Below are 12,423 nucleotides of genomic sequence, written 5' to 3' on the forward strand. Positions count from 1 at the left end.
ATGACAGCTACTCCCTGTTCTCTCTTTTTACGTCCCCCACTGCCTGCCTGTCTCTTTTTGTCAATTAGTCAGTAGAAGATAATTGTCATCAACAAAATCCCTTTTACTTACTGCCAGAGTACAGCGGCCATCACTGAGTACCTTCCTGACTCCTCGATCTCTGCCTGTAAGGGTGATCACCTGATTTGGGCAGAAGGAATCCAATGGGAAGAGTTAAGCTTTCTGCCTTTGGGGGATGAGAGCAACTGGGGCGGTTTCTCTCACCTGTGAGGTGTGCGGTAGAGGTGCACATCGGATCACATTGTCCAGCTGTATAGAGAAACATGAAAGAAGAAGTCTCTCCTGAGGCCAAGCAGAGGACGTTATAGAGCTAGGACTGTGCCACACACTATACTTCCTCAAAGGAATTTCACACAAGTTTAAAAACATATATCAAAAGTACTCAAAGAACAGAGAATCAAGCTTTGCTTGTACTTTGAAATTTTATTACTTGCAATTGCTTTTGGTTTTTGAACGCATTACTAAAACAGTCATCAGTCCACGTACATCAGAGCAGCGGTACTTGAGTGATCTCTGGAAAAGCGCTGCTATAAAAATAAAATCCACATGTCAGGATTTTTAATGAATGAAGGAAAATGTCCCAATTCAGATTTACACTTCAACTTTCTGTATTTTTTTGTATACATCTTGCAGTTTCAGAATGCGAAAGTTTCTGTCTTCGCAACAGATGATTCAGCTTTCAGTTCTACTGTTTTTTTCCACCCTGAGAAACAGAAGGAGCAGGCTCTATTAAAAATAGATCTGGCGGTTTGTGTCCAGATGAGAGATTCTTCCATGAATCTGCTGCCACCGAGGTCAGGCAGGAGAAGGAGAGGCAGGGCAGGGCAGGGCAGGACTGAGACATGCTGGGTGGACAGTGATATGATGGCACATTGCCAGAGCAGGGCTGACGGGGGCGTTCAGCTGTTACTGCTGTCAACTCAATTCCCCCACACGCTGAAATGCCGTTCTTGTTTTGGAAATAATGTAGGTGGAGCTCGAAATTCTGAAATTTTCCTGAAGTAAAAAAGAACACGAACATTGTGTTTTATAGCACACCACAGTCCCACATATAAATAAACGTTTAAAAATCTCTTTTAAAAAAAAGACTACAAAGCATTTTTAATTTAGGAAATGTACAAAATGTTTTGGGCCCTGTGTATAATTTGTAGTTTTGTAGTGGTGAAAAAGAGCAATTCTATTTACATTAATCATTCCTTCTCTCAGATAGTAACAGACTCAGTGCTCTTTGTAATTAAGGAATGGATATGAAATAGCCAGATCAGAGGCATGTCACTGTCACGCTAAAAGATATCTGTCTGAATGGCTCCCATATGGGCTTCAGACTGAAAGTAGGCTCATATCCTGGGATCTCGGCAGCCTTGTAACAATTAGAAGGAGAAACAAATGACCCAGATGTGGACGAGGAAGTACAGATGGGAGGAAGGCTGGCCTATTTATCTGCGAGCGGTGACTGACACTCGTAAGGGAAGGCCCGGCTCTGCGCCCCTCACTGTGCTCCACTCCGCTGATCACACGAGCTGCGAAGCGACACTCGGAATCGAATCACCGGCCCGTGCAGGAAGGGAGGGGCTCAGTACATTAGCCCCTGCGCGTTGCCATCTGTAGCCCTGCCTGCTGGAGCAACGTGGAGAGGAGCCCCTGGACAGGTCTGTGTTCACTTCCAGCCCGTGATGGAAAAACCAGGCATTGAAGTGCTCTCTAATTACAGCCCACTGTGAGTGTACCTCTGAGGAGAGCAGGCTTTTATTAGGTTGACAGTAAAAAAAGGAGGCCGGTCTGGCAAGAACCACTCTTCAAAAGGATTTTAGACAACATTATCCCTCATTAGACACCAGGAAACCATGGATTCGGAGCAGGGCCCAGGATGGCCATCGGCCTGGCTGCGTTAGTGCAGAGTGAACTCAGAGGAATTGCCAGTTCCTGGGTGTAGTTAGGAAGGAGCGACAGAATGGGTAAGGATTAAAGATCAATAAATATATATTTTTTAATTTAGCTCCATTATTGGATCAGTGAGTTGAAATACCTGTTTGCTAAGGCAGCAGTGCCTCCACCCAATGTTCAAATCTATGACCCTCATCATTGCTAGTTCACACTGCCGCCTTTCCATTGGATTACAGAGAGACATTTTTAAAATGTAAAATGCAGAGTGATAGATGGGGAAGATAGATGGGGAATGTGATCCCCCATATCAGTCACACTTCCAAATGCCCGAGTTTGACAGCTCAAATGTATGCTTAATGAGCTGTACAAACAGGTCTTGTCACAAGGGGATCTGTATGGTGAACAACGAACCAATGATATCACGCGATCAGGATCATTACATTACATTACTATGCAACACATTTTATTTAAAATTACCTTCAGCCCAGATTCTTTGTTTCTAGTAAGGGTGTAATGTTGTAAGAGCCATGTGGTGTATAAACAGGCCCTTTTCTTTCTGCATTCTGCAGCTGCTGGTGACCCTACCAGGATAAAAGCTATACTACCCAATGTCTGACATTAGTGATGGAGTCACTCACTTACCTTAAAACAATGCAGCTAAAGTACTGGAAGTTAACAACATTGATTAAATGCGAAACATTTTTACTAGGCTGAAAATCCTGAGTCTCCTTGGAAGGCATGGTTTCCAGACTTCCAGTATCTGGTTAGACAAAGTTCTAGGGTGGAATCACTACTGCAGAAACAGCAGATCACCTATGGGCTTAATTGTATCTACAGCTTTATATGTGCATGCTAAAATGCCTTGTTTATCAATGTATAATTACAACACTTTAATCAAACTTGGATCTTAACCTCAAAAACCACTTTCCACAGAGAAAAAGCAATAAATCCCATCAAACCTAGTAAATATGGGAGTGCCTTGTAGAAAGAAGAAAGATAAATTCTCTTTTATCTGTTTCTCTGTGGTGGAGGGGAAGGGGGAAACAGCACTCTGAATAAAGCTCGTTTAATATCAAAGCTCATTCTAGCAACTCGTAACATATGTCCTATCCACTGCTAAGGATACAGCACATTAATGGTGTTTGAAGTGCAGCTACGCTGCGCTGTTCTGCGGATCTCTTGCTAAGTGTGTAATTGTGTCTTTATTAGCATGACGTTTCTCATGTCTTATGTCTCCTCCCTTCCTGTGAGATGATACTAGTTATCACTCCAGCTGATGCATTTTACAACCTAAACACCAGCTTTATTTTCACTCACTTAAAACCATCTGCCTATAGATTCCCCAGTGGCACAGGAATCCAGCAGCCCAACAGTATAGCTCATCCATTATGGACAAATATTTAGTAGATTTTTCTAAAAAAAAAAAACAGTTTAATCTCCATTTGTAGTTTTTTTAACCTATCAATGTTCGTTTTTTTATAGAATTCTACATTTCCCCTGACCACTAAAGTAACAAATCAATAAGAACCAGTAGAAAAACTGTACAGTGCAAGTGGTTTTGTGACTGAGAAAACAGGATGACATTATATTTCTTTTGTCAGGCAGTTTTACTGAAAACATTCATAGGATTTCTATAGGGTTCTGACTCCAGAGATCCTCAGCCCAGCTACTCCAGGAGAGTCACGCAACAGACATCTGTCATAAGAAAATGAAATAGATTATCACAGAATTTTACTTTAACAAATATTTTTCCTGTTGTTATAAAAGGAAGGAAAATGTCCTCCTTTGAATGTACCAGAAGATGTATATCTGTCCCAACTCCCCTGATGGTGGAGCCTCATCCTTTGAGACAGGAGAGGCTCGCTCTTCCTCGGACCCACCCTCCATCTGTTTCCTGTCAGTGTGCAAAGTGGGACCCCCGGGTCCTGCCTGACCTGCGGTGACCCCAATGGCTGCCCCCCGGGAGAGACCCGGTCCAGCAGGTGAAGGGAGATCCCGCTGTCAGGTGCGCCTGCTCACATTCAGGGAAACTGGCCGAGCTAAAAAGAGCTGCAGGAAATCCCACTCGTGGACAGCCTTGATGAGGAAAGCAAACACAATGTTTTATTTTTACCAAGTGCTATAGAAAATACTCGGGGTCAGGGCAGTGCACTGGTGTTCTACTGCAAAAACAGACACTTAGTGCACATCTTAAACATGCACGTTTTAATCACTAAGGGAACGTTTCAGAGCATTCCTGAAAATAGATATGATGATGGAAGGACTTTTTGGTTCTAGGGCTTCAAGTCACAGGTGTAATTGTTAAATAAATCTGATTACATTAAGAAAATATGAGAGTATCTTTAGTCCTGGTCATATTTCATTAACACAATGTGCAGCATCTGAAAATATATATATATAATTATATATTTTATCTATACAATTATCTATATAGAGAAAGAATTCTATAGAGAATGTAATGCTAAAATGTTAAATCGTGTTAATATGATTGTGGCAACTGTCATTATCAACCACCAGATAATTTTGAAGTGCACTTTTACCTCTTCAAGACAGCATTCTGAAAATGAACCTCCCAAATTCAGCTGTTCTGTTCACAGTGTGAGAGACTTTCTGTAAGAGATTTGGACTTCTTGTGCACTGTCAAGATAGAATGATACACAGATTTGCTGCTTTTTGTTGATATTATATTATAAATATATTTTATAGTATCAAAGAAATAAAATTATTCCATCCAATCATTTATTATCAGAAAAGCTTATTCCTGTTAAAAGCACACTCAACCTAGAGTCTTTCTTAGATTTTTTAAATGATTTAAAAATCATATTTTGATTTTGGAGAAGGTAGTGTATATGAGTTGAGGGCCAGTTGGCTGGCAATGTCTGAGGGCTATCGTTGATATCCTCCTTAAATTAACTAACTTTGCATTAGTGCAAAGGGAAAGTGTTCTAGGTTAAGCAGATAAATCTGTGATAGCCTGTTATCCAATTTAGTTCTTTTTTCTTTGCCGGTCTTTTCTGCTTTTTATTACTACAGCTATCAGGTGCATTGTCTCTGAGCACCACACTGCTGCAGGCTGTAATTAAAAGCAATTTTTTCCACCTGCAATAAGGAGGAGATCTGAATATAATTAAAAGGCTCTGCAAATCAGCTGTAGCCCCAAAGGATCATACACTTAAGATCTCTGACCTCCAGCACAAACAATGCTTGTTTTGAGTACAGGTGGCTCATGCATGCTTTCTTAAGCACAAACAGAAAGCGTTCAGAAAGGCAACTATGTGGGACATACACATTACAACAATACTCTATTAAGAAAGATAGCAGGCTAAGGGGAATCCAGAGAGAGCAGATGTCTCTTTGGTTTAAATCTGATTAGTCTTACTTTCTCGTGTTAATCAAGAATGTCTGAAAAAGTACTTCCACCTGCAACCTGCTCTGTTTTTTGCTTGAGGTGCGGGTGAGTATTCTATTATTTAATTCAGTTACAGAAATTAAATCTCAAATCGAGATAAACATAGATCTGTATAAACATGGATCTAATGTATCTGATTCAAGACACAACCCCCCCCCCTCCCTCTTTTCATTTAATCAAGTGTGGAACTCGTGGATTTTCAAGATGTCCCTTCAATGGTCAAACTGCAAATACCTTCGAAAGAGACTTTTCTTTCTAAATGATTCAACAGAAAACATTGAAAGGTACTATAGGTAATGAGATGGGTATTATTTACATCTGCAGGAGAGGGAGAGAGGAGAGCGTGGGTGTGCTAGCTCAGCCAAAGCAATATTGTGGATGGCTTTAAGATTATTAATTGCAATGAGACGAGATGCATTAAAGGTACAATATTGGGAGTGCATGTTTGAGAGAGAACTAGCTATGTCTGCACGCTTATACCTGTGTTTGAAGGAATGGGTCCCATTCTAAAGATCGTTGAGTGTCAGCGTTATACGAAAGTGCATTATGAGCTTCGAAATACAATACAATGAGTACAGTAGGTGAGTAACTCTGAACAGCAGAGTGAATTATGTAACTGTTAATTGCTAACATAAAATTGCTTTTCATGAAAGTCAGATGCAACAGTGATATTTGCATGTCTCCAGTGCTTTCTGGACAGTCAGAAATTCGTTCTTTTTTTGTACCCATGGCTACACCAAAGTACAATTTTCAACTAAAGCTGCTCCACAGACATATATTTCCACACAGCTCTTCCATGCTCAGATCAGTAACTTTGAGGCAGACATAATATGACATGATGCAACACCAGGCACAAAACAGAGCAGTCACACACATACACACACACATCATGTGCAACACTTCTAGAGAAGGTGGATATTTATACCAAGGGCGTGAAAGTATTGTGGGGAAACCTGTCTGTCACACTGGATTGGGACTGTTTTTGCTGTTTTAATATAGCAAAGCTCTTTATAGCATGACTGTAAGTGAATGCATGAGGCGTAAACACTGGGAATACACCCTTGCAAAACAAGGTGTAGTCCCTGGCTGTGAGCTGCTTATGTCTCAGCCACTGAGCTTCAGGAGGGTTTAGTGGTAACTACTGGAGAAGGAACTTTAAAACACCCAAGTGAGAGACTCCAGTTGTGCCCAGGCTCAAATTGAACCTTTCTGGGATGTACACTTGCTCCCTCAGTGTCTTGGTGTGAAGAACAATTTATAGTATCTGTCAGTCTCCATGAGGTATGAGTGAGTCCGAGTGCCTCCCTGCAAGCGCTTTGTCATTCGTCATTCCCATCATGCCTGTCTTCTCCAGATTCTGCTTCATAGTCTGCCTGGTGGAAAGGCCTTCAGGTTCCTTCCTTTTCACCTCTGTTCCTCTGACTTGGAGCTCATAGTCTCATTTCGAGACGCTGTTCTTTTCTCTATTCACTCTCGGCGACCCCTCCTGCACTGCCAGCTCTCTTAATCCATACAGTAATTGGGAGATAACCACAAGGGTGGCTACATTCCTGTCACTGTCTGTGCTACTATTGTGCTACTCCACACCTCACAACCTTCACTCATCTAATTCTGGTCTCCTGTCTCCCAAGCCCATCAACACTCTATGGGTGACAGGGCCTTCTCCTGTTATGCCCCAAAACCTTCTTCTTTAGAAGAGCCTTTGTTTAACTGGTTCTGTTCTTTACCCCTCTGCTCCTTCTGTATTCAGTCCCCCCATCTACTGTCTCCTCTAACTGTGTATTTTCACTGAGGGGTAAAGAACAGAACCAGAACAGAACCTGTGTATTTTTGTATTGTTGTTGTCCTTCTGTAAAGCTGAGAAGCCACCTTTAAAGGTGCTATATAAAATAAAGTTTGTTATTATTTTATCGATGTTCCTTAGAAGGAATAGTGCAGGATAATTCTATGAGAAAAATAAATCCCTTGAAGCATTCTGCAGATTTTTGTACTGTATGTCTGCCTTACACTGGGAAAACAGTGTTACTGGATTACAAGGCACATGGAAAACAAGTTGTTGTGCAATCATTAATGTGAATCACAAACGTATTCTTATTAATACTGTGGGATGTGGGAAATATGAGAGTTAACCTGCGAGCCATTCAAAAAATGGAAAAAATGAAACTAGTGAACAAGCTTGACAAGGCTTGTTTTAAAGGGCCGAGGTGTTGTTAAAAATCACAGCAACGCAGCTGAAAAAAGTAGTCATGAACTTTCTGTGGCCTAATAAAACAGAAACACACGCTGCCACACACTCTAAGCAAGTAATGCATGTTTGACCAATGTTCAGCACAAACTGAGGAAGGACAGTTTAAGCAGAGGAACTGTTTATTAAAGCACTTGACCAGATATGTCGGCACAGTCTCTGTGTTCTTAAATACAGGTTGAGGAGGGTTTGATTTTTTTTATCTTCCATTAATATTAATATGAGAAACACAACCTGGTGTTTACGTAGAGTGCTGTGGGGTCACAGAGTACCATGACAGGAGACAAACTACACTGGTCTAGATCACGCTGCTACATAACCTTGAGGATAAGGCCTGTTCTTCAGTTCTTTCACAGCTTCTTCATGCTAGGTGTAATTTCTCTGTACCAGAAGGGAGAACAAAAGAGCCACTTCATGGCAAATGGCCTGAAAAGAAAAACAGTGACTTCGTAGAAAAGAGAAGCCCCTTTAGTTGTGCAGAGAAATAAAGTGGGCACTGTTTTATTGGAAGTTTAATGAGGTGGCAGAGCAGCAGTAAAACTTTCAGTGAGAAAAATAAACTAAGCTTGAGTCTTTGCATGCATTTTTCCCCAGTTGTCAGACTTAGATTGAGGTTAATCTGTTCCAGTTATTTACATGAGGTTTTATATAAATATATTTACATGGTTTATAGAAATATGAAATGCTTCAAGGGAGATGTACCTTTTCATGTACTGTACTTTGACTGCATTGCAATGTTACTGTGAATAAAAGATGAATGTGTGAAATGTGTACTATGCAAATATGTAAAAAGCATGTACTTTGCTGTAATTAGTCATTAGAGATTGGTATTTAATTACTATTAATTAAATTGTCAAAGAAAATTAATACCATCAATGCAGGTTTTAATCAACTTAAGATTCAGTCTTTTTGAACAATGACACATAAAAATGGCATCTCTCTGTTCAGATATTCTATTTATCAATTTGTGTTTAATTCCCTTTGTTTCATTTTACAAATGTGATGGTGACAGGTTATTAAGGACTTGACTACCTATGACTGATGGGTATAAGCACTATAATCACCAGATTGTTAAACAATGGTACGTCCAGCTGAGGTTCAGTCATCATCTAAAGTTCAGATATATCCTTTCACACATTATGACAGCAGATCCTTAAGGAATCAAATAACCTTGACTTATCCTAGAGTGTTCCTTACTAATTTACAGAAACAGCTTTCATTGTCATCTGAGATTAATCATTAAACCACAGAATACTTATTATTATAAAGGTATTGAAGGATATTTTAAATTATTCATTATTTTAGTTAAATATATTGGTATTATGTATCTTTTGAGTTATAGATCTTTAAAGTTTGTTTTAATAGATTGGCACCTGCATGTCTTTCTTTGTCTGAAGAACTAGGTTAGAAACTGAAAGATTCATTTTCGTTCAGGACGATAATGAAGTCAAAGGTGTCATTTCGGGAGAAATGCTTTACCAAGTCAGCTACAGCACAGCACGGTGCTCTAGGAGAAAAGGCAAATTGCCCTCCAGGCGAAAAGCAGACAAGACTAAAAAAATAAATAAGACAACCCTAAAGCATAAAAGTGTCCTAATGAGCTAAATTTGAAAGGCAATTGTATACCCAGATTTTGCTTCAGAAAAGAAAAATAAGCATCAACAAACAGCTGTGAAAAGGCACAATTTCGGAAAAGGTTTCCATAGCAATTCCACCCTTCACAGTAATTGCCCTGGCTTCTCGGGAAGCAGGATTAAACGGAGGCTGTGTAAAAGCACATACGCAGCTACAGCATCTTCCTCAGTGGCAGCGGACGGACCTGGCAGAGGCCGGATCCTCATGCTGAGTCAGTGGTTCACAGTAAGTGCAGGGATTTCCCTGCAGACCCTTCTGCCAGATTGTCAATGTATTGGAACACCTCCACGCACACCTTTTTCACGAGGGGATGAGTTTACAGCAAGCGCGCCGAGTACAGCTCATCGCGCCCGCACCTGTTGTTCTCCGTCAGAGTCCACACTTCGTTTTGAAAACAAGGGCTTAGAAAAAAAAAACCATGTGCCGCATTGATCACACTCTACTGCAGCAGGAGATATAATCAGGAGAAAGCCAGGTAGGCATTGGTGCAAAACTGGCATCAGAAAAGGACATCGTGACCCGTGAAAAAGTGCGCGAGCGATGTTGTACTTCTCCCGTGTCAGAAGATGTTTTCAGCACAGCTGTGCTCTTAATTTCCTTACCGTCCAAGAAGGGGGAGGATGATGAAATACTTCTGGCTAGACTGTTGGGAAGTAAAACAATTTATCAGCTGTCTTAATAGCTACAAAAAACAGTCATTTTGTACTTCTCAATCCGTGATCTATCTGTGGTACACGCAGCTGACTCCAGAAACATCCTCTGGTTTTATTACATTATAGGATTTCTTCATTTCAGACTAAGGAGACCAGCTCTCCAGACCTAGCCGTGGATACTAGTGGTAGAGTATATTCCGTTTCTGGTACATTGCAGGTTTGAGTTTTGTGCGCTTCATGTGCAACATGTGATAACAGTGCCATGTGTTTCCAGGAAGGGGCCCTTACCGGAATCTGAAAGGCTTGAGTGCCTCCCTGCCCAAAAGCTACAAGTCTGTGAGCCTTTATCCTGCTTTAGAAAGCAGTCCACAATCTATATCCAGGGGAAATTGCAAAATCGTGCCGAGCTGCAGTTTTTTTTAATGTGTCAGAATCCCCCGTCCTTTGGAACACTGGTTTCAGAGAGAAACTGACCTCTTGTTACCTTGCAGGTTGAGTCTTGTGCTCTACGTAACATTTGAACAAGACGTGTCAGTGAGCTCTGCCTCTCTGTTCTCATCCTTGACACGTATCTACTGTACGTGAATGCGATTACATTTTAAAGCACACCCTTAACTCTGCTCAGGGGAATAGCTGAGTGATTGAAGTCACGACAAAGCCAGACTTTTACAACCGGAATGCAGGTAACAGGAAAAGGGGGTCCTGATTACCTCATTCGGCGTGTTGACACAAGTGCGTTTATTCCATGGGAGCTGGCGATGTGCGTGTCATATATGGGTGGAAAACTTGTGAAAACAGTCTAAAGAAAAGGGCTCATGTTCTCCCAGGAAATTGACATTTTCTCGTGTAATTCAGGGAAATGTTCATACGACAACCACCCACTTCCAAACGTCAATGTTGCTTTGGCATGAAAATGTTAATGATCGTGTCCCAGCACCACCCCTAAAGCCACCATACAAGATAAAAGATATCCTGGACCCACGATTTCAGAGTAACATCTTGACTGATGAGCTTGTAAACCATTTTTTCCTTATCTTCGCACAGACTATGGACTTGAGTTATGGTTAAGTATAATACTGACATAAATTCATATTACACAGAAGGTATGAAGTTTCACTTTTAATGCCCTGCTCAAAATAATAAATGTCACTCAGGTAACCACAATCAATTGATGGGTAAAGCACACAGAGCCTTACACATGACTAATTTAAACGAGATCTCATCCCACCTGCCATCATGTGCATGGCACTCTGGGAAACATGGGCATTTTTCGTTGAATGAAAGACTTGTGAATGAAAAAAAGACCCGATACCCTTTGCATTACTTTCTGTACAAACATACATAAACCAAACTACTGGTCATCTCCTAGAATGTCCACTCTGCTTGAGTCCCTCTTGAAAATTTGAAACTTAAATCGGGCTGCTCCATCCCACATCCAATCGAAAGTTTGCTTTCCGTAGAAAATCCCAGTACTGCTATTAAAATATAATTTAGAGGCAAAAATGTTAATTTGACCAAAAATAGTATTGAACGAATTCCATACTGTTTTTTTTTTTACACTTGCGCACTTTCTGCCCAGCATTAAAGAGACTACTGACGTTTGTAGGAGATAGGAGGGTGAATGCCAAATCCTCTCAAGAAATCACAGACATACAGTAACAGCAGATGTGAGGTTTTAAGAGACATCAGGGACAAGGGTAGAAAGAAATATTTTGGACTGATGCCTGGGGCTGGGCCCACACTACTGAACTCCACCACTGTCAGACCGAACAGACCTTCAAGGCGGTCCATGTGTGTATATTCAGTATCTGAAGATGTCATTTGTAAGAACATGAGAAAGGTTACATACAAGAAGGGGTGTTCAGCCCATGTTTCTTGTCTGGATCTATCGTACTGCTCAAAGATGATCTTCAGGCTATTTCTTTCAGTATTCCAGAGCTCAGTATGATGAATTTCCCCCATTGGCATAAGTACATTTTCTTTTTTTGTGACAAGATGATAGTATAATAATTGAGGTTGCATGACAATTTAAGTGCTTCTTTTTATAGTGAATATTTATAAGAAACCCCCCCCCAAAAGGCAAAAATAAAATACATAAATAATACATTAATCAGACATTAAGGTCTCCGCTCAATGAAAGGAGAAGATTATCTCCTTACTCTTCCTCAAAAATCAATAACATTTAACTTTAATTAACAATTATTCAGAATTGCTTCCACCAGTTTTTCGCCCTAGAGATGTGCTAAAAACAACAGGGCTATTTTTAGCACTGGTTTTCATTATCGGTAACTGTTGATCAGGGAACCTGTGCTGTTAATTAACTTCAGGTGCCAAACGGCGCACAACCAGCCCAAATAACACTCTAATTAACAAGGTGCTGCCATCTCACAGCAGATTTTAATCCGCCTTCATAGGGATCCCTTTTCCTGGACTCTAATACGGCCCTTTCCAAACTGCTGCAACGCGTGTGAAAATCAGTATTCAGTCTGTAAGAAGCATCTGCTCCATTTGAATGCGGCTCGAAGCAGTCTCTTTTG

The 12,423-nt window shown here is 40.7% G+C and overlaps 1 long non-coding RNA gene across 1 annotated transcript; it reads right to left on the bottom strand.

The window, feature by feature from the left end:
* Window positions 1–479: 479 nt before the first annotated feature.
* On the bottom strand, window positions 480–4,583 carry LOC148653187 (uncharacterized). The gene is made up of 3 exons (XR_015941623.1): window positions 4,485–4,583; window positions 3,879–4,020; window positions 480–1,056 (listed from the first exon to the last, which is right to left on the bottom strand). It is a non-coding gene; the product is annotated as an uncharacterized LOC148653187 (long non-coding RNA).
* Window positions 4,584–12,423: the final 7,840 nt, after the last annotated feature.

Source organism: Lepisosteus platostomus, chromosome 10 (assembly GCF_059453375.1).
Source record: "Lepisosteus platostomus isolate fLepPlt1 chromosome 10, fLepPlt1.hap1, whole genome shotgun sequence".
Classification (NCBI taxonomy): domain Eukaryota; kingdom Metazoa; phylum Chordata; class Actinopteri; order Semionotiformes; family Lepisosteidae; genus Lepisosteus; species Lepisosteus platostomus.